Raw genomic sequence first — 22,738 nt, forward strand, 5'->3', positions numbered from 1 at the left:
TCAGATTCCACCATCCGACTGTGTCGTCCCAACCACTGCCTGACGCCTAGCCTCCACCATCAGACTGTTTCATCCCCACAACCACAAATGTTATCAAATAGTTGTTGTCACCTTTTTGTTTTGGTTCTATGTGATGATAGCACTGATTTAAGCAATGATAGCACTGATTTAATGGTTTAATAATGTCCATGCACTTCAATGTGCCTCTGCCAGATATGTTACCAAGTGATTTATTTCAAATGTTCAAAACAAAATTGTTTTCTGTGTGTGTGAAGGAGGAAGAATGACATCAGACAGAGAGAGATATTGTGTTACTGGTTATTGCCACTTTCTATGGTTCTGTGCAGTGATGACATTGGGTTAATTCTGTTCATGCCCTTTGATGTACCTTTGTCACATATGTGACTAAACTTTTTTCAAATGTGAAATAAAAATAAATGTTTGTATTTCACTACATTAATTTGCTGGGTTTTTTTTCGCCAAAGTTTTGAAAATGTCTGGCCCTTTTGAATTTGTAATTGAATAGCACTGTCCTAGTGTGTGTTGTTACTGTTACCTTCTTGAGTTCTCTGTGTGTCTGTAGTGTTTCCTGTTTTGTTTTGTAGTTCTTGTCCCCAGTGTTTCTGGATTTGTCTTACTTCCTCCTGTTGGCTGGTTCCCCTCCATTTTTATCGCCCTGATTGTCTTCACCTGTGTCTGATTACCTCAGTGTCTATTTAGTCACAGTGTTCCTTCCTGCTCTTGTTGTCAGTTCATTATCAGATGTCTTCCAAGGGTTCCCAGTGATTCCTCGTGGCTCCTTGTGTTTTTGACCTTTTGTGGTTGTTTTTACTTGGACATTTTTCAACTCTAAAGACGTAAGCTTTGTTTTTGCTTTGTGGTCATTTGTTTCAAAAAACCTTTCCTGAGTTCTGCAATTGGGTCCTTTTCCTTTATTTAATTATGTAGAAAAGTGAATGGTTGAGTGTAAGTGTGTGACCTTTTCACTGAACCAACCAGGAGTGGTGATCTTAATCTCGTTTTATCCTATTGTATGTCAAACAATTTCCATTCATAAGTGAAAATTCCTACTGACCAAATTTGCTGTGAGAGAACAGGAAGTTGAAGTTGTTTTGCTAGCCAGCAGAAAGCTGGTTGCTACACTGCTTGCAAAAAGAAAACAGAATTGTGCTGCCCTTGTAATCTGAACCACCCTGTGTGCTTAAACCTCTTAAAACAAGACTATATGTCCATCCATCCATCAATTGTCTTCTGCTTATCCAAGTTCAAGTCATGGTGGCAGGAGGCAAAGTAAGTCAAACCAGACTTCCCTCTCCCCAGCAACGTTTTCCAGCTCCTCCTGGGGGATTCAGATGCCTTCCCTGGCCAGACAGGATATATAATCCCTCCAGTGAACTCTTGGTCTACATCGGGATCTCCATCCAGACAATATGGTTTTTCCATTTTGCAGAGGGGTAAGCGAACTATGTGGTTATGGTGATTTCAGACGCTGTTTGCCATTTTGTGCATGCATAATCAGAAACAAAGCCCATAAGTCTGGAATCTGCTTGTAGCTGTGCTGTCACTGTGGAAGAGTATGCAGTGCTGAACAAAATTCCTGTAATGCCAAATATCCATTCAACCAGTTTGGTAGCATCTGATCTGGTTGGCAATTGAACTGAAGTTCTACTGACTTCAAAATCAGTTGTGCAACTCAAAAATATGGCGTTAGAAACGGCCTCAATTTGCTCAGGGCATACCTGGCCTTAGATGTGGTTGCACTTTACTCAAAAAGATTCAGCCAAGAGAAAGCATTCTGATCTCTCCTTCCCAGTTCCCAACACTCACTCCCTCACTTGCTCTCAACAAGCATTTTGTTAGAAGCCCGTGTTTAACAAATAAAAGGCTGAAACAGTGACTCTAATTACTCTTTAAAGAGAAAATCTGCAACCAAGGTCCACACTCAGAGAGAATAAAACTCAAACTGCTTCAAACAAACTGGTTCTCTAAATGTATGAAGCTCAAACACACCCACACAAGCACACTTACATGTCACAGTCTAGTAACTAGATGCTATTAGCTGGCAGATGCTACCCCTAGTGATACGGCATGTAGTTTCATGATGTTCTTCACAAGACACATTTGAAGGAAAAAAACAGCGTTTCACCTTCATATTCACTGTGGAGAGTTTTATTTGTAATTTTGAATGTATGTGCTCCTCCTTTTGTTTACCATTGTTGCCCAGAAAATTCATGTTGTATGACAAATGTCTCTTCCTGTGCAAGGAATATATACTGCTGACAGTTTAGAAGTGAGGCTAACAACTTTGTGATCTTCAACCAGGTCCAGTGGCCTTTTGGATGTAATGTAGAAGTGTGTTATGACTGTCTACATGAAGCAGACAGGAGGGGAATATGGGCATTGACATTATATTGTGGAGGTGTGTCTCCTCACTTGTTCATGTCTGCTCTTTTGTTGATGTTGCGATTCTGTCGGACTACAATGATGAAAAAAGGAAAATATTCTCATTATAGCGCACCCTGTTGCCTGTTCTGTCACTTCTATATTTTTCTTTATGTCATTCCCCGGATAGTCTCCCGCTGTGGAGTGCATGTGATAACAACCAGATCAGAAGGATTTCAGGGGCAGTCCTCCTGAAATTCTCTAGAAATGTTCTGTCTCTGTTTCCACTTGTTAATGTTTGGACACATCTACACATCCTTAGGTCTGAGTGTGAAGTCAGAGATTTTGCGGCTGCTGCTGTCATGATGCATTCACAGTTACAGCCATATACTGTAGAGGGGGGGTTGTTGGAGGGTGGTGGAACTTGAGCCCTCCTCTGTGATTAATGAGTGATTTCAGCATGAAGAGGAGGTCTGTGCAGTTTGTCCTTGAACCTGAAATCACTACATTATTACTGGCCCGTTTTGATTTCTGTATTGCTCTTTAAGGATTAGACATGCTGTAGTGTCACGCATGGACACAGCTTTTTTTCAACACACATTTATTACATTATTGATAAATGCTGAGGAAGACGTTTATGAGATGACCTTAACCCAAATGGATTTTCTCATGGTATGTTAATTAAATTTCACATATTTCTCATTATAATCGGTGATGCAAATATTGAGTTCTTGCCTTGTGGAAGTTTTTTTTTTTTAAAGTGAATACTAACATACCAGTTATTGGAAGCACAATAAAAAATCAGTATTGCCTTCAAAAGCCTTACAATTTCAACTCTAATTCCCTGAGCTCCTTGGCAAACAGAGGATTGGGGTTGCTGTACTCTGCAGTGATCTCTCTCTCTCTGAGGATGTGTATGGTGTACAGTATGTCACACAACTGCTGCTCGCTCAATCAAAAGCATCTCAGGTCATCCAAGAGTGTTTGATTTTTCTCCCACAGCCTCCTAGCTCCATCTATTGACTGTGATCCTCACAGGTGGGGCTAAAGTTGGGGATCACAGCCAAGACAGTCTCCAATGCAACATGTCCAGACTTTTTATTTACACAAGATAGAAATCAGGCCGATTTTATTATTATTTTTTTTTTCCCGGGGCGCAGCTGCACACACGTTTTTCAAGTGACAGAAAGGGACATTCATCTGTCAATGCAGCATGATTTTTTTTAAAAAAAAGGATCTGGGATGCATTTTTGGTAACACAGTTCTCCCTAGGGAAGCCAAGACCACCCTGGTGGTAATTCCAACACTACTGTAGATAATAGGAGGCTTCATTCTGGGTCTGTCAAATCAAGTTGTTATCTTCAAAAGTTCCAGGTTTTTCAGTGCAAAATCCTTTCCTCTCTCTCGAATGCCGCTGCATCCCACCAAGAACAGAAATGTACAAACACCAACTGAGAATTTGGTTCTAAAAAGACTTAATCTTTGGAAGACGTCTATTTGATTTCCGATCTCTTTGATTGCTGAGGTTTAATATGAAGATTTCCGGACACTTTTTAAATACAAGCACAGATTATTTCACACTGAGCATCTGACATTTCCCTGTATTTGTTCATGTCCTCATAAAAGTCTTCCTGTTTTAATTCACTCTCCATGGCAGTATATGCAGATGAGAGTGTCCCATAACTGGACTCTTACGCGTTGACACTTCTACTGATTAGATTGCTAAAAAATTGAGCGGTGCGTCACTTGAACACACCGTAAAGATTTAATTTGACACTTGCGAGGTGAATTTATAAACATGTATATGAGCAGTTACTGCCGTGATGTGCGCCAAAACACCATTACCAATTACAACTCTGCATTTAACAACGCAACTAAAGGGCCAGACATAAGTGTTGAGCATGAATTAGAAAGTTGTTGTAAAACTGAGTATATGTGCAGAGAATTCCAAATGCAACCGATTTTAGATAATGCACTCACTTAAAACAGAAAATTGTGTCTTTTAAGCTCCATTTTTTTTTGGCCAACAGAAACACTCCGGCGAATAGTCCATTTCTAGATGATTGTATTCTGGACTAATATTTGTGCTTAAAATAAACAAAGTGAATGGAGGATGATATGTAGATGGGAAAGGTTGAGTAAACACATTTTTCCTCTTAGAGCCAACAGCAAGGCCTGGGGCTAAAGAGCAATAGCGCAACAGCTTCTATCACATCCCCTCTGCTTCCCAATGGTTGTCACCTTTGTTTTATATTCATACCTTGTCTACTTGTTATACTTCAAACCTTGAAATAAAGGCTGCAGTTGCAGTAGAAAAGTATAATTTGAGAGTTCTAGAGATGCTGTGCAAAAATAACGGCCAAATGACGAAAGTCCTGAAAGTCTGTTTTTGGAGTGTATAGTTGTAAATGACTGAAGAAAGACGTCAGTCTGCCTAACAGGGCACACAGGGAGAGCAGTTAGGGAGCTGAATCAATATTAAAGCTTTACGCCTCGGGAGCAGAGGGAGGAGAGAAGGAGGAGAGGAGGAGGACGAGGAGGAGGAGGTGCTGGTGATTCAGCAGGCGCAGGTCCCTTTCCTGGCTTGGATGACTTTTAAGGACTTCCCTCTGCTCTGCTCCTTTTGAAAGCCGGGAAGCCATCTGCACTATAACCTCCCATCATGAGCCATTGTGGGAGCCCCCTCCCTCTCGTCTCCACTCCGGTGAAATCTGCAAACTTCAGCATTTGTAACCGAAGCAGAAAAGTTCTGAAGAGCGTCTGAAAATGGTTATTTAAAGCTGGCTACCTTTTACTTTCCCTGCAATGTTTTATAATTACTTTGTGCCAATGGAACGTGATTGTTAAGTTTCTTGCAGTAAAAATCCATTAGCTCTACCTTAACAATTCACTTCCCTGCACTTGTTTCCCACCTATAATTTACCGGCTGTTGTTTCACATGAGCAGCTCCTCTGCTAAAGAGCTGCTGCTGTGATTGGAAGAAATTCTGGAGTCACAGCTCCTTCACAATCAGGTTTTTTCCTTAACAAAGACTCCCTACTCACGGATCTCTACCCCCTATAGCATTTTCAATTTGGTGTAACTACAGCACATAAAAACGGATAAGGACACAAATATTCGCAAACAGACCAAGACCAACAGGTTGTGTATATCCTAAGCCTGTGAAGGAAAAATTCTGTTTACTGTCGAGGACACGTTTTACTCACAGCTCGCGTGGCAAATGCAACAATAATTTATAAGTAATATTCTTCTTTTGTCTATACCGCATGGACGAAGGTTTCTCACCAATAGCGAAATATCAAAGATACCCAGACTTGAAGTTTCCTTGACAATACTGTTGTGTGACACTCCTTAAATAGGCATGAAGGTCTTTCTTTGAAGCATGTGTATATAAACCCAAGCATATTGTGACTACTTCGAGCTTTCCTCCAGACTGTATTGACACTCTGAAGCTTTGTTCCTTCTACTTGCAAGAAGAATTAAACTGAACAAAGACATTGACTCATGATCCTTTATTTTGCATTGTTAACAGACATTTCCAGCACAAGCCTGAAATGATCTAATCCCTATGTGTTATACACCTTAATGAAAAAGTATTTGTTTGAACTTCAAGAAGTTAGTACAATATCTACTTTAACATTTTTAGTTGACTGAATTTTAGATGAAAAACAGGATTTTCTGGCACAAGCTTCACCAACTAACAAAGTGCATGAAGAGTGAAAGGCTCAGAAGAGGTCAAAATGCTCCAGCAACACTTGTAGTAAGAAGATGACCCTGATGAAGGCCCCGAGCCGAAACGCGTCGGCCTAAATTGTTAATAAAGTTGATCTTGCAAGTGTTGCTGGAGCATTTTGACCTCGACTGAATTTTAGATGAAAAGTTGAGATGCAGATACTGGTTGTAAACCATTCAAAACAAAAAAAAAGACGTTCCTTGTCAAACAAATTTTGTTCATGACCTAACCAGGATACAAGTCTTCTATCTGTGAGGCAACAGCAGTAACCACTAAATTCTAAAGTTAATTTAATGTTATCTCAGTAATATATGTCTTTTAGGTATATCCTTGATATTCTTAATTTCAATTAAGACAGATTTGGTAAACTGGAAAATATTAGTACAAACTATTGAGTTATCTCAACACTTACACTAACGTCTTGTTATGAATGTGTACACTGCAAGAATAAAAAAATAGTCATGGTAACTGATAATTCATGAATCACACTAAGCACTTGTGGCTGTGTTCCCTAGAAACGTTGACTAAAAATCATGGACTATAAACCACGATCATAGTCTCAGTGATGTCACCCACGGGTTTCTGAGGGCAGTTTTGAAGCCAAACAATGGTGGTTTGCATGTGGAAAATTCTGTCTCAACCAAACTGAGACAAAGAGGTAGAACTGAGTTGGGGTTCGAAACAGATGAGTGATAAAAAAAAAAATCATCCCTGTCAATCAATCAAATTTGTATTTGTGTCGCGCCAATTCACAACAAATGCTATCTCAAAATGTTTTACAAAAAGAGCAGGTCTAGGATGTACTCATTTTGATTTACAAAGACCCAACATTCATCCACCATAAGCACAGCACTCAGCAACATTTAGCAAAGTAACAGTGACAAGGAAAACTGCCTCTTAGTGGGCATAAACCTCGAGCTGAATCAGACTCATGTTGAAAAGACATCTGCCAAACTTTGTGCTGCGTATAGAGTGTGACATGACCTATTCAGACCAAATGATTTTTGACATGTTTATTTCTCCTGCCAACAAGGCAGGCATTTAAACATGATTATGTATGGGGCTTCTGCAGCCAGCCTCAAGTGGACACTGGAGGATCTGCAGTTTTGACAGTGATTTCTCATCAGTATTGGCTTAAAAGATTGGTTTCAATTCATCAACAGGGTGCAACAATTGAACTGATAATGTAATCATGTCATATGGAAGAAGGAACAATCTAACAAATGCATAAAAACGGCAGACTTTACACTTCATTGGGATGAGTTACAACAAGTATCTTAACTGTACTGTCAAAGAAAAACTAAGAAAGAAACTAATTCTTAATTATTTGCAAATTTCCTGTACCATTATAAATGGCATGAGCAGTGTCCCTTTTTATTGATGCCAGACTATTCATTTATTTTCTGAATTTCTTGCAAACATCTTAATTGCACAACTAAGATTCACTATGGCACCTGAAGTTTGTGATGCCTTTAACAGTAAACAACACTGAACTGTACTGGTTGTGTATCTCTCCTTATCGTTTTTACTCCACCACCCTCTCTGCAGGCTTTAGTGGAAATTTCAGGGAAAACAAGTGTTTGCGAGAGAGGAAAGACAGGGAGAGCAAAGAGAAATGGAACGCACCCCGCTGGCTGTTTAACATGCCCGCTTTGACTTGCCCTGGGCAGTGCCCCTTCAGGGATCCTGCTGCCATCTTTAATGTGGTTCCATTACTCTGAAAACTGCAGTGAATTATTTGAGATAAAGCCTTCAAGGACAGTCTGAATGCTTTAAGATTTCTCCTGCACAACACATTACAGGTGATAAGGTGATAAATAGGCATGGGCGCAGATATTTCTTCAAATTGATTTGATTTTTATGGATAAATTCCCAAGGAACACAGGTTTCCTTGCTCTTTAGGAGCACTTGACTACACTTGTTATATTCTCCCTCAGCTGATGGATGATGATGACGAATAGCTGGACTGGGAGGTTGTGGTTTCCCTGCTCAGTTGGTTGTGTGTCTCCAGAGAGTCAACACAATCAGTTGGTTTTTTTGTGTTTTCCTTTTGAATGAAAATCTCAGTTGTGTTTGTGTTTTGAAAGCATATTTCTTTCAACCATTTGTGACTCCTTCTATTACCCCTCTGTTCATTGGCAGCCACTTCTCTTTTGTTTTTGCTCCAATTGATGCTTGTCTCTCATTGTGATAGAATCCGTTGGATTTTTTGGAGGGCTATGTTCTTCTGCCACCTTTAAGAAACCCAAGGCCCACTTATTTGGTACCCTTTTGTAAGAGGTGCAGTGTTTTGTCAGTTCCCCAACTCGCGACCTGTTATTAAGATTTTGTTTTCTGCGGGTGAAAGTAACTCTGGTATATACATACATTCACCTGGGTATACTTCATAATTTGGATGAAAACCTTTTATGAAAGAAAAATTTCTATCCTCTAATCCCAATGGCTTTATTCATTACATGTGCTGCCACTACAAAAAATGCTAAGTGGAAACGGAGGAAACATCTACAGTAAATGTAGTCGCTTCAGTCAGCTGAATGTTTTTTTTTAGGCTGTGAAGGATGATGTAAGCCAAGCTTTCAGAAAACTGATGCTTTTTAATTGATTGCAGGATGAAATAAACATTTAGGTGGATAAAACATGTGGAGTTTCTTTCATGATTGGCAACGTAGCTTGCATTCTTGGCATAAGGTTGAATCGGTACAAAACTGGCAGAAATAAACAAAGGACACATTTTGATTGTCATGACAGGAAACACACAGGTAGTTTTTATAACCTGAGTGATAGCTGAGTTCTATTTCGGTGGGCTTGTTCCAGGATCCTTGTTGCTGCTGGCACACAGACGTTGCTTACTGTGACACTTCAATGGAACCAAGCCATTATTTTTTTTTTGACTGACACATGTGCTTTTTCTCCTATGACAAATGTCAAAATGTTTGCCAGAACGAAGGCTGTGTTGTTAACTCACATGGCCAAATAAACCTATTAGGGTTGCCTCAGGCTGGTGGCCCCAAGCCCATACATCTACTGCTTCCTGTTCCATATTTATATTTTGTCATCTCCAAGTTTCCACCCAGTACTCACCACAGTGACTTAATTATACACCAAGAGCCCAAGCCAACACTATTCTGTTACTATTATGAACCTACACACACAAAGAACGTCTGACATGGAAAACCCAAACAAGGTAGGTAGGACAGATTTTTACATTTCCAATGCAAAGTTGTGGCTACTAATTCAACTAGTTACTAAGTCAACTTCGATGCATTTGCAAACTCTAATTGACATGCAGTCATTCTGAGGCGTTTGGTATCTAGGGTTGCTGACTGTTTTGCACGGTTGGTAATCCAGCCCTGCAGAATGGGTGGATAAATTACTCAATCATAGGTCACAGAGCTGGAGTAGTGTACAAGTTTGACACATAATGTATTTTTGTGTTTTTATTTTCTATATTCAGACAAATAACTTGGTCATAAGAAATGGCAACAATGGGGAATACACAAAACCATATTAACCAGGATCATATTTGGAGATTTTTAGGAAAAGTCCTCCATGGCAAAATTAATTCGACTTTTTCTGTCTCTAGTGTTAAAAGTTTCCGTCTCCACACCCTAAAGTACACATGTAAGTATGCATGTAAATGAGAAGGGGCCATTTATTCTGCAGGGGCCAGTTCCCTAATCTTCTCACTGTGTGTAATTATCCATTTACCATAATGTGTGCATGTCAGTTGAACAAAAATTAAATGTTTAATGAGCTGATTTCTTCTCAATTAGATACAAATGTAGTATAATGACTACAATTACACCCAACACTAAAGTGATATAGGGGAGCAGACAAGAACATTTACAGGACATTAGTGACAACATTGTTTGCTGTAATTTTTTTCAGACTTGTTTCAAACAATAAAAATAATATAAATGAACTGGACACACACACTCTCCACAGTCAGTCACTGCAACATGTATTTTGTGCAGCTTTGTGTGCTTCCAGTGGGGAAAAAAACAATAGGTTGCACTGTGGGTATATGCCCTCCAAACATGTCATTTCCACACAGAGCAAATTATTGTGAGTGTTGAAATGTCCCTTTAGGTACAAACTTCACATACTCAATCAAGCTTGGCCATACACCAGTGAGGATGACTGACTTTATATATTGTAGATCCCTCAGGTTTCTGTTCTAGCCTCCCTATCCATCCTCACCAACATTCAAACAAAATACACATGACTGAGATGCTGCTCTTTTTCAAAGAGTTAATGGGAAACTCCAAGATTTAAGCATTACACTTTAACAAACTTGTAAGGCTCTTAAGATACACATAAAAAGGGTTCATCGGCTTACTTCCACAGATTTAATTCCCTATTATGAGCCAAACTTCAGTCGTGTCTAATTTAAAAAAGTTCAAAAAACTTCACACCTTCCAGGCCCTTTTTCAGGATGTTATCTATCTAAAACATCTTGACAGCCAACACATGAATGATACAGGGTTTTTCCACCTCAAGCACTTCCACCAACATTGCATATTCATGCCTAAGCAGTGGCAGGTTAGACACTACAATGTGTCATTTGCGCCCCATATTTGTGGCGGCTGTGGCTCAGTTGGTAGAGTCGGTCATCTCTCAGCCGGAAGATCAGGGGTTTGATCCCCACACTTAACCCCAAGTTGCTCTCACTGCTACTTTGTTGGCATATGAATGAGTATGAATGGGATTAGTTACTTCTGATGGTCACTTTACATAACAGCCTCTGCCAACAGTGTGTGAATGGGTAGGTGTAAAAGCGATTTGAGTAGTCTAGAAAAGCGCTATACAAGCTCAAGCTCAATTGACCATTTACCATATGTTGTTGTTTTTTCTACAGTACTGCAGAACTCATCCTGCACTATTGGGCTGCTTTAAGGATATTTTCTGTTTTAGGGAAGAGAAGTAATGTATAATAGTCCCACATATTCTTCTTCCAATTTTCAAATTGTTTCATAAGTCTGTGACTGTCATTGGATCAATTTGATTGTTTGGTTGGCATCAATGTCCAACTTTGCTGGTCCTCATCATCCAACCCCATCATGCCACAGCTGGGCAACATGTCCGATGTGTCCTTGGGCAAGACACTTAACCCCAAATTGCTCCCTCTGCTTTGGTGGGAGTGTATGAATGGGATTAGTTACTTCTGGTGGATGATACTACATAGAAACCTCTACCATCAGTGTGTGAATGTGTAGACATGTAGTGTAAAAGCGCTTTGAGTAGTCAGAAGACTAGAAAAGTGATATATAAGCTCAAGTCCATTTACCATTTACCTTTTGAGTTTAATATTTTTAACTGGATGTATAGTTCAACTTGTCCATGACATGGGGTTTGTGACAAACTACCTTCTCCTGCCTGCTTGCTTTTTTAGGTCAGCAGAGTGAACTAAATCTGTGGTTGGACAAGCCTTCGAAGGAAAACAATCAAGAGCAATGTTTACAAAGGTGGTCTGTACCAACCTGTGTCTAAGAGCATGAACATTCGCATTTAGGTGATGCAGGCCTCTTAAAGAGGTGTCTTATCTCAGAAGAGAGTTAAGAATCTCAGCCTGTGAATTTTTCACTCCTAGGATGGCAACCCTGGTTGTTTCTTACTCACCAGTTAAGGATAGATGATTAGTTAAAGGATAGATGTCTAAGTGGGTCAGCTATTGGAATCCCGAAAGTTGTCCCTGGATATATTGGACACAGAATTCCATTGGATGTCGGGCTCAAGCATGATACGTAAATGTGGAGACATTCAGTGAAACTCAGTGCAGAAGAACTTGTTTGTGTGCCTAACAGGGTTGTGAACTTAAAAAACCTCTAAATAGGGAGAATAAGCTCATCTGTGTCTTTATTTAGCTGCTAATGATATGTGACAGGACAACCTTTCCCAAATATCCACCACTAATGAGAGAAATGAGCAACCTTATCTTAAAGAACATACTGTACCAACTCGGGTTTGACTGATACAGCGTTTCAAGTCTGATGCTATTACTTTGGAATGAAGCTGTCAATAGTAGTTAGCAGAAAAATACTTCAGTTGTGCAGAATCTCATCAAAATTTGCCAAAGAGAATCAATTCAGGTAAAGAGCTCCTTACACAGAACCTCTAATCAATTGTGATATAATGTCAAAGTCAAACTGTGTCCTCATCAGAGCTTAAATCAATGCAGACAACCAAATCCCTGCATAGAAACGGGAGCTAATAGCTGCAAAGTAATATTTGACGCAAGCATGAATGTGTGTCTTGAACATGCGTCCTGCTTTCAAGATATAGGACATGTGACGTATGCTCTCATGAATACAGATCAACATGCCTGGAAGCAAACAAAATGTCATGGTCTCTGTCTGAATATTAAATGTCAGGGTGCCTTTTAAATAAGGCTTCTATCTGCTCAAATAGGACAGCCCATTACATTGTTTCGTTTCCACACAGAGAGGCTTCGTATTTCTCCCTCTGTACCAAGAAAGGTTAGTACTTCTGACACAGCCCTGCAAACCTGAATAACACGAAACCAGGAAAACCTTTGTCCAAATTTACTTTTTCATTTTCATGGCTGGAGAAATCTTCATCGTACCTGGTCAACATGATTGTTTGACCCTAGGCCTGTTTCAGCAAGGTCAGCAGTGCTCACCAATCAGGTAATAATTATCTAGCAAACTGCCTGGCCTTCTAGCTGTTTGGAAGACTTCTACACCTAATGAACTCACCTTGGGTTCTGTCTCTAAATTCTTAAAAGCTTAGCTGTTAAACAAGTTAGAAAAATATTCTTTGAAAACTGTTACTAAATCAGATCTCAAATGTACTCCTTATCTTGTTCTAACAATGAAAGCTGTATACAAAGCTTGTATCAAGGGAGATATTTGGCTTCAAAAGTAAGTTTTTTGCCATTTTTGAGCTTGACCATTTCGACCTGGTTAAGAAACAAAAAATATCATGGAATAATCCAAGGACATGTACATTATTTTGAGATTCAATTTACTACCAGCAGCACCTATTATACAACACAAGCAGAAATCTCCATTGTTGAAAAATGAGGCCAATACTGAAGTGCAGTTCCTCAAGTGTCCACTAGAGGTTGGCTCCAAAAGCTCCTTAAGTCCCACAAACAGCCGTGTTAAAATGCCCATTTTTACAGCAGGAATATCAATTTACAGCCTTGTACAAAGAACGATTTTGGTCTGAATATTTCATGTCTTTCAGACACTATGGTGACTGCCTTTGTTAAGGTTAAAAATTCCACTTCAGTAACCAAAGGGTGATGTCACAGAGACTATGTCATGATTTATAGGGTCATCTATGCAGCTACACATGTAATATTTAGCCAAAATGCAGATAGAGGAGCAATACTTTGATCCCAGTGTGGCTCTTCTGGAATTTGTCAATGACCAATATCATAATTAAGCCCATTACAGATTCTCAAGACATCAACAATGCAAAAACCCCTTCCACCTTCCTGACTTGTCCTCAAATGTAATACTGTATCTCCATGTTTCTCTTTGTGTTTGTTTTACCCCATTTTAACGGACAGTAGAATAATTTCCAAATTCTGTAAAAAAAAAAAATGAATCAGAAACTATGCACTGTTCTGTTTTTTGAATCTTCATTCAGAGTGGCCGATGCCTTAAAGTAAACAACTCCCCGACATCACAGAGACATAAACCACTTCAAGATGTCTTTAAGATATGGCCCAAACTTAAACGTAAATTAGCGACAAAGATTAATGCTCTTCTGACAACACTTGGTTTGTCTGACAGCCCTTGGTTGCACACTACAATTGCAAAAATATTTTTTCAGGCAGTGTCTGACAGTCCTTGGTTGCACACTAAATGTCCACTATCTCACTCACAACTCTTCTTTAGTCACTTTGGTTAGGTTTTCCTGGGCGCTGCCTGCCTGTCCTCAGCGCTGGAGCTCTGATGAGAAATTGAAGTATCTCTGGGCATGTCTCTCTCTTTGTCTCTCTCTGGGTTACAAAAAGCCTGGGTGAAAAGGGAGATCTCATCAATGAACCATGTTTACATCTGACTGTTTACTGACAAAGTGATGTTTGGGTTTGTATTTTGGCACAGTTTGTTTGCTGCTTTTTCAATATATTTGTTTAATTAATCGTTAATTCAAGTGTGCTGCATGTGTGTGTGCTGTGTTGGCCTGCTGTTGAGGTTAAGGCTCGGCTGACTCATTTGCAGGGTTTTGTCTGATGATATATTTTTGACTTCATACATTTTTTAAGGGATCCTTGCCTGGCAACCTGGCACATATCAGCCACCACTACAGCTCCACCAATCACTTTAGTTTGAGTTAGTTTATGAAGGCCTAATCTTGGACCGGTCATGCATGAACTAAAGTAAAGCCATCTGGCACTGTCTAGCTGGTTGAACCAACAGTGACTACCTGGTTCACATGCAAATTATATTGTGTACTGGCAATTAGAGTAGAGAACATAACTGAAAATGATAAACAGGTATGTTTGAACTACATTTTGTTTGGCAACATTTAAAATCAAATCATGTATTTTGCTTCTGTTTTCCCTCTGATGATCTGCTCGTACCAAAGGGAACTGTAGGGACAGAAAGTAGTTGTATTCTTCTTTTTTTATTCTCTGTTCTTCTTAACTTCCACTTGTCACTTTCACTCAGTAATATCATAAGTCAATCAAAGCAGATACGTCCCACCACAGGGACAGTTCAGGTTTGATCTTGTTGAAGTTGGACTGTTCTGTCAGAAAATCAACAGAATCACTCATATGAGAAAATAGCAGCACCTTTCTTTGCTGCGTGAAGCCAAGGATTCTATTTCCATTTGTCCTTCTAATAATACACTCCATTGTTCCACAAAAATTGAAAAAGGAAGGTGGTGACAGTGAAAGTAAAGAGACACACAACCAGGAACCAGTATGAGGATGATTCTGCAGAATGATTTAATGGATTACCATATGAGGTCCACCATGGAAAAGTAATTTGACACTTTTTTGCATACACACTGAGGCCTGATTGAAATGAATAACAAGAGCTTAAAGTTGTTTGACTGAGGCATTTACATGGTTGGAAGTAACCTAATTTCCTCAGTTCACCTCTGAGTTTGGAGGATTCGTGTAGGCTGTATGCAGGCCGACAGGAAACATCTGTAACAAATTAATATTAATGTTATTTTATTGGTCACAGCCTGCAGTCAATGTTGTATGAAACAAAACACTTTTAATGAATGCACCGATGCAGTACAGACAAGCCAAATTAAAGAAAGTTTGTCTCTGTGCCAGCTAAAAGGAGCTGCACTTGTGTATTCATGGTGTTTAAGCACTAAGGACGCACTCACACTAGACAAGCCGTACCGTGCCCCAAATACGCTTCACCCCTAAAGTCCAGTTTGTTTGACTAGTGTGAGTGCTCCGATCAGTGCTCAAGCTCTGTACACTTCCTTGGCCCTGGCACGCTTGGAACAGGTGTGGTTCAGCACAGTACAGTTCAAGCACGGGTACACAACATGGACAGCCTTCATTATCGAGAAATCCAAGAATTGTAAGGCTGTATCTGACTGAAATGACTCCAAAATCATTTTTTATTTTTATTTTGGAGTACCCCTAAACTAAGCACATTTAATAATTGGCTACATAGAGCCATTCATGTGTTGTATTACAACGTTATGTACAAGAGGTAACTGTGCTAAGGCCTGCTTAGTCCTGGAGCAGTGTCAGTGCAAGCTAGTGGGGGAATGAGGTGTGTGTGTGTGTGTGTGTGTGTGTGTGTGTGTGTGTGTGTGTGTGTGTGTGTGTGTGTGTGTGTGTGTGTGTGTGTGTGTGTGTGTGTGTGTGTGTGTGTGTGTGTGTGTGTGTGTGTGTGTGTGTGTGTGTGTGTGTGTGTGTGTGTGTGTGTGTGTGTGTGTGTGTGTGTGTGTGTGTGTGTGTGTGTGTGTGTGTGTGTGTGTGTGTGTGTGTGTGTGTCTAGAGTGAGTGTGTCCTAAAAAGGCATGGGTAACAAACTGTTGGTTCAGTTTTTTGGGGGCTGCATGTTTTTATGTATGAAAGGTACTATATAAATAAAGCTGAGTTGAGTATTCAGCAGACGGACATTGTTGTTGACGAGCAGTTGAACATATCTGAACATTTAGCTGCTTAAGAGAAAGATGTGTTCCTCAGAAGTAGGTGTGAGAGGTCAGTATGTGTGTGCTGAATGTGTTAAAGAGAGAATGTTTGCCAATACATTTACCATATTAAACATATTGTTGATGCACAATACCACGTAGCCAATTAAAACAGTATTTCAAATATAGGGTTTGTTTAGGTAGCGAGTACCACTTCATTGATATCATCAATAATCACAACTAGAAATCCATCATGGTCATTGATTGTTTCCATCTGTGAGGTAACTTTGCACATACAAGCAGTTGATTTGTGCATATACAGTATATTCTATGCCTTGATTCAATAGCATGTGTGCTCCACGTTCCGTCTGCACCAAGCTCTCTAGTCAATCCTTGTGTTTTGACCAGATCCAGGACACGCCATGGGGCGTCTCCGAGGCGTCCCAGAAGCACTTCTCAGCCCTGCTCTGCCATAAATACGTGCTGAGTCTTTTTTCCTTCAGAGGCAGCTCCAGCACATGTCAAGCTGACAGGAATAGATCAACCCAGTCAGGAAGTTAGTGTAGACATGTCTATCCTCCGATCAATATCAAATTAAAAACCCCATGTACTTACTCTCATTCTTATATCCCATCACAATATCAGCATTATGTCAAAACCACTGGCACCAGGCAACAAATGAGCAGCTTATCAATTTAAGGCAAAGTTACCTGTTGTTCTCTGTATACCTGCATGATCTAGTTTTCTGTGATCTTGTAAACCCGCAAATAGTTGCCCTGGGCTGTGCTCTACTTCAGGAATGGTTCCACTAGGAACCGTTTTGCTCTGTCAGATGGAAAAAACAAGGCCCAGACAGAACCCACGCACACAGATGTTGTGGAAGGACACGTTAACTTTTCCATTGGAAACTTGGGACCAAAGTAAAGCTATTAATCTGTTGTTTTATTTGTCTCTATCCATCTCTCTCTTTCTGCATCTCACTCAATCCCAATTATTTGGCCCATCCAGTTTTGGAAGATGGCTGTTCAACAGACTCTGGTTCTGCTCGAGGTATTCTGCCCATGAAGGGCATGTTCTTTTCTGCCCCTGTTAATATTTCGGTCTTTACAAATATAATAACAAAAAGTATTGTCTAAATCGGCTCTTTTTGTAAAGTGTCTTGAGGAAACATTATAAATGGGCGTGTCTTGAGGGGAACATCATAAATGGGCGTGTCTTGAGAATGGCCGTGTTGATTTTGATCATCGACTCTTATGATTGTTGCAAGTGATGTCCTTTAAGTTGTTGTATTTGTAATTCCATTATTCTACAATTCTACAATTCACTTAGCAGAAACCTTTATCCAAAGTGACGTACATCAGAGAGTAAGTACAACACAAGTAAAGATTTAGAAAAGAGGAAACAATGTCAATAAGAGCAAACGATCAGCTTTGAGTCCGACTGGACACACAGGTGCTGACAGGCATTGCACAACATTGACGGCAGTTCTTGAGAGCTCTAATCGGTATAGAAACCATCTTAAAATCGTTGTTACCGAACAAAACCATCATCATTACCATCATCATCAATAATATCAAAACCATCATCATCATCATTAAAGGGTTGTGCATCCCACCTTCATTTTCCCCTGAGATGGGAAGTCTTTGTATTTTTAAGTCGGAAAAGGAGCATCCGATGACGCAAAAATCGCTATTTTGCATCTTTGGAAGATGTTGTGGTTAGTAAGGGTGAAACTACATAGTTCCTCATTTTTTCAACCACTGAAGCTACAGACCAATCACAGATCAGTGGGTGGGAACTCACTCCCAGAATTAAAACTTAATGTCTGCCATATTGCTTGGAAGCTATGCTAACAGGCTCTATGGAGAAAGCTGATAAGAACCGACAATGGCGAAAAAATTGGTGCAAAGGCACTCTGCAGATCGAATGGAGTTTGGAAGTTTGTTCCACAACCGGGGGGCTACAGAGGAGAAAAGTCTTGTTAGCATCTTAGCACCCTGTTGTGAAGGTTGTACCAGACGCCTTTCATTTTCAGAGCATAGTAGGCGGGAGGGAGTGTAGACCAGGATTATAGAGTATAGGTATGTGCAACAAATGTCTGTGAAGCAGAGCACAGAGGGATGTCCACCAACATGGAATTAAACAATTTAGCTTTTAATTGATTAAAAAAATATAACTTTTTATGCTAATGAAAAGCATTTAACATCTTTATCTTCTAGGAAGCACATGACATGTTTTGGTGAGGAACAAAGAGTTTATAAAGATACATCAATTAACATGAAATCATTGGGGCAGCATGAAGTTTGGTGTCTTCTATGAAACAATGTGCCGCAAATATCTTCATGGAAGACGTTATGAGTGTCTGTCTAGTCTTTTGATTTTCCTTTTTCAGTTTGTCTCTTTCTGGCCTTTCAGCCGTACCAAATACAGATTTTCCACCTACCACCATTCAAAAGAAAACTGCCCAAAGTGGATTTACATTTCAAAAAATGTTGAGTCACACATTGTAGTGTTGATGGTGAAAACAGAGCTTGAAAGGCTGACATAAGCAAATCCATACAGACATATCAGCCAGACAACCTTTGAATGTGTTCAGATTGCATTTTTCATCCAGCTGAAATCCAATCTATACTGTTTGGCCTCATTACTGAGACAGAAAATCTGCCAAACGAGGTCAATGGTGGCTTAAATCTGTCTCTTCCTTGTCTCATTTGTTATCTTAAGCAAGCCCTGCAAAAAGCTACAAAGGCGCCAGAACCTTGTCAAATGAAGATTAAGAGCCAATAAAGCAGCAATGCCACCCTTCATCAGTTTATTGACAAGTCTGCCACCAAGTTCTGCCTCCTCAATGTGCTCCCTGAGAAGGGGGCAGAGTTGTGGCAGAAAAATATCACATTATGCAGATGATGTCATGATTCACTCTTGTCATTGTTTTGTTGTCATTTCCTGTTTTATTTGGTGGTGTTACTTCCTCCCTTTGGTTGTGTCCGTAATCACAAACCATTTCAGACACTACTCACTGACTCGTCGGCCACCAACACTGACACCATTACTGTCGCACAACCAAAACGTGTAACTTAACTCCTGCAGAGGATCGATGATTACAGTTAATAATCGCATGAAATTCATTGATAACTTATACAATACTGAGAGTTATTATTTACAAATAATAAATAAATAAAATATTAAATAAATGATCTAGGCCTACCATATTTTGGCACCAACACTAATTTGACTCTGGCCTCATGTCTGTCGTCATCATTAAGACAAACTAACATTACTCTTAATTAAAACAGCTGCTAGATTTCAGAAAAAACGCCCCAAATAAGAAATGTATTTGTGTGTCTGTGTTCATGCTGGTCTCTCCTCTTGTCCATCTGAGAGCAGACCAGTCAAACGCCACTTTCCTTCTTGCAAAAAGCTTTGACCCGCAATGCATGATGGTATATATTACTTAATTAGTGACCATTGGTTGTACACTGCTTTTCACAATGCATTGTGGGATCCTGTGAATGGACTATACAAGGTATGATAATGCTCACTCAGAATTCGGAAACCACTACAAAATGGCGTATTCACTATGTACAGTAGTGTGTACTAGTGAGTGGACACAAACTTTTTGTGTTTCCCTTACCTGTTACCTTCAGTTGATTGTTAGACTTCTCCTGTGTTCCTATGTTGGTTTTCCTCGTGGTTCTGTTATTATTTCTTTTGACCATTTCATTTCAAAAACAAGGAATAAACAGAAGTAACTTTTCACCCTTTTCTGGCATCAACACGGAAACAAGGTTGACCTTGCAGAGAACACATTTTCCCCACAGCATTTACAGTGTCATGTTTTAAATTCCAAAAATGTAGTCTAACGAAGAAAGAAGTATTCATTTTAACAAAAAGGAAAAAACTATACTGTTTTCAAGGATTAAAGTCCATCTAAAGTCCAAAAGAGAAACAACTAGGAGTCACAAGGAAAACACTTGGAGGTAAGATGTAGCAGGAACACGGGTAGGTATACAGAAGTAACATGATTTTATTCAAATGAAGTACATCATGTTTGAGTAAGAGAAGAGTATTCAGCTTCACAGTAAAAGTGCTGTTGATTGTTTTTCATTTTCTTTCATCCCAGCAGGTTAAAAGGATTAACAGTCATGTTGAAGTAACAGGGTGTCATTTTTGCACTGGCATTTAATGCTTTAAGTGAGTGAACACAGAGATTAAAACATTGAACCTTTGACAGAAAATTTCAGTTTCCACTCTGCACCTCTTCACTCAAATCTGACACAGTGGATGTCATTGCTTCTCTGAGGCGAGCAGGTTACATCATGAGTGGGCTTGAGAGGTGCAAAAACATTCAAACCAGACAGACACACTTCATTAAAATAGTAGCGGGAAGCTACATGAAAATCCATGAAGATTCAGAGGCACTTGTTCATTAAATCAGCCAAAGCGTATTGAAAGGCTCTCAGAGGAGGCGGCGGATGGAGGAACCAAATCAAAGAGAATGCATTTGTGATCAGAGGTAAAAATCCTCCATATTAACAGCTGAGTGACAGGCTCAGGGTAAACACAAGATCAAGGCAATAGTCAAAGGCAGCGCTGTTTAAGGAGTTGTTAATATGAATATTAAGAATTCCCCGCACATAGTTACTTGTGTTTGACAACAACATTAGAAATGAAATAAGACAACTCAGAAATCTGTCATACCAGAGATGTGTTGGAAGTGTGTTGGAATTATATTGGATTCAAAACATCAGCATCTAACAAGTAGGAATAACAAATGTGGCTTCATTTGACTTATTACAGATTCTCAGATCAAAGCATGTTTTTAGATTGTGGCCGAGTCTCATATATTACACATTTCACAGCCAGAACAGAGAAAAAAAGGGCAAGTGGCTTATGAACAACCTGTAACAAAAAGAGAGGGAGTGAAATTAACTGTTTAAAATTTGGGCTGAATCTGGATTTCCTCCCTACACCATAAACCCTGAGCCCTTACGCTAAATCTGCAGATATGCCCAATATTTCGGATTGAGTGCATAAAGAACTCGATAAAAGTCAGCGAGAAATCCCTCAAGGACTTAATGGAAACGCGCATCAAAGCCAGTGAGTGTGTGAGGGTGGACATCGTGATCGGGCCATAGTCTCAGTAATGTCACAGATTGGTTTCTGAAGAAAACAAGCATTTGCCGAAATGCTTACTTTACCTAACTTTTGATCAGTCTTATAACAAGCGAAGAGGTGGAGGGAACCCTCCTTGCAAACATTTACAAAACATCCACCTGGCAGTCAACCCAATCACGCCCCCTTACTATGCAAATTTTGTTTCGAACTCTAAGCTTTAATATTATATTATCCAGCAGATGAGAATTTCAAAATACAAGCACTCCCTCTATAAACCCAACCCAGGGTTACCTTACTGTTTATGGTTGAGTTTGCACCATTTTTTTTAAAGGCATCTTGATCCATTCTGTAAGGGGTTTGTGTCTCTGTGATGCAGAAGGTACAGCTTTAGCAGAGGGTTGTTCAACATGAGTGTTTTTGCTCAAGGTTTCTGCAAGTTTTTCTTTGCCACTGTAACTTTGCCAAATGTTGCTCAGTGCTCATGATGGATTGATGTTGGGTCTTTGAAGAAAATATAATGAGTAAGGTAATCCACTGGCTTTTTGTAAAGTGTCTTTAGATACCATTTGTTATGAATTGGTGCTATACAAATAAAGTTTCATTGATTCAAATCTAGAACATTGAATAGCTTTGAATATTGTTTTTTTTTTAGAATTTGCAAATCCTGCTGCTGTACACTACATTTACTGTATTAGATTTGATGACGAGTCACAATTTCTGATGATGAGTTCCAATCATGATATTGGCCATTGGCAGCTTGCACCACACTAGGGTCAAAATATTGCTCCTGTCTGTATTTTAGCTGAAGCAGCATTGACTGTGTACATCATGGATGTAATCTCAGTGACATCACCCCTTGGTTACTGAAGCGGAATTTTTAAGCCTAATAGAAGTGGTCACAACATTGAAAAGGCTGTCCTAATGTAACTTTCGGGCAAAGAGGTGAAGTAAAGGCGGGGCCTAAAGACTTTCGAGCAAACAGCTACAATGTGTCTGGTTACAGTCACATCAGTCAGGTCCTGTATATCCTTATCCTCTATTCCTCCCAACCCCTTATAGTGTGGATCACTAAAGAAATTAACTATTTAGACCTTCAGATCTGTTTTTTGTACCAGGCCTTAAGTATATTTATTTTTGTTGTAAAAATTGACATTTTAATTTGGTTGTTAATGGGGCTTCCTGTGTTTTTGGAGCCAGTCTCATGTGTCCACTTGAGGTCCTGAACTTTTTTTGCACTTCCGCACTGGCTTCACTTCTCATCCCCTGAGGTTGCCTCTTGGTTTCAGTAATCAGCTGCCTACACATAATTCCAATTTTGCACCAGTCATTTTCAATCTAAGAAACAGAAAACACTTTGGTGATGGATTTTTTTTTTTTTTTACCAGTAAAAGGCTGTCTGTAGCCTTCAGATGCGAAAAG

The 22,738-nt window shown here is 39.6% G+C and overlaps 1 long non-coding RNA gene across 1 annotated transcript in view; it reads left to right on the top strand.

Annotated features, from left to right (window-relative positions):
* Positions 1-1,446, top strand: part of LOC132994366 (uncharacterized) — a 100,785-nt gene extending 99,339 nt beyond the window's left edge. Inside the window, exon 3 of the long non-coding RNA XR_009676658.1 lies at positions 1,265-1,446. This is a non-coding gene — a long non-coding RNA (uncharacterized LOC132994366). The remainder of the gene's footprint in view (positions 1-1,264) is intronic.
* The last annotated feature ends 21,292 nt before the right edge of the window (positions 1,447-22,738 follow it).

Source organism: Labrus mixtus, chromosome 19 (genome assembly GCF_963584025.1).
Source record: "Labrus mixtus chromosome 19, fLabMix1.1, whole genome shotgun sequence".
NCBI classification, from domain to species: domain Eukaryota; kingdom Metazoa; phylum Chordata; class Actinopteri; order Labriformes; family Labridae; genus Labrus; species Labrus mixtus.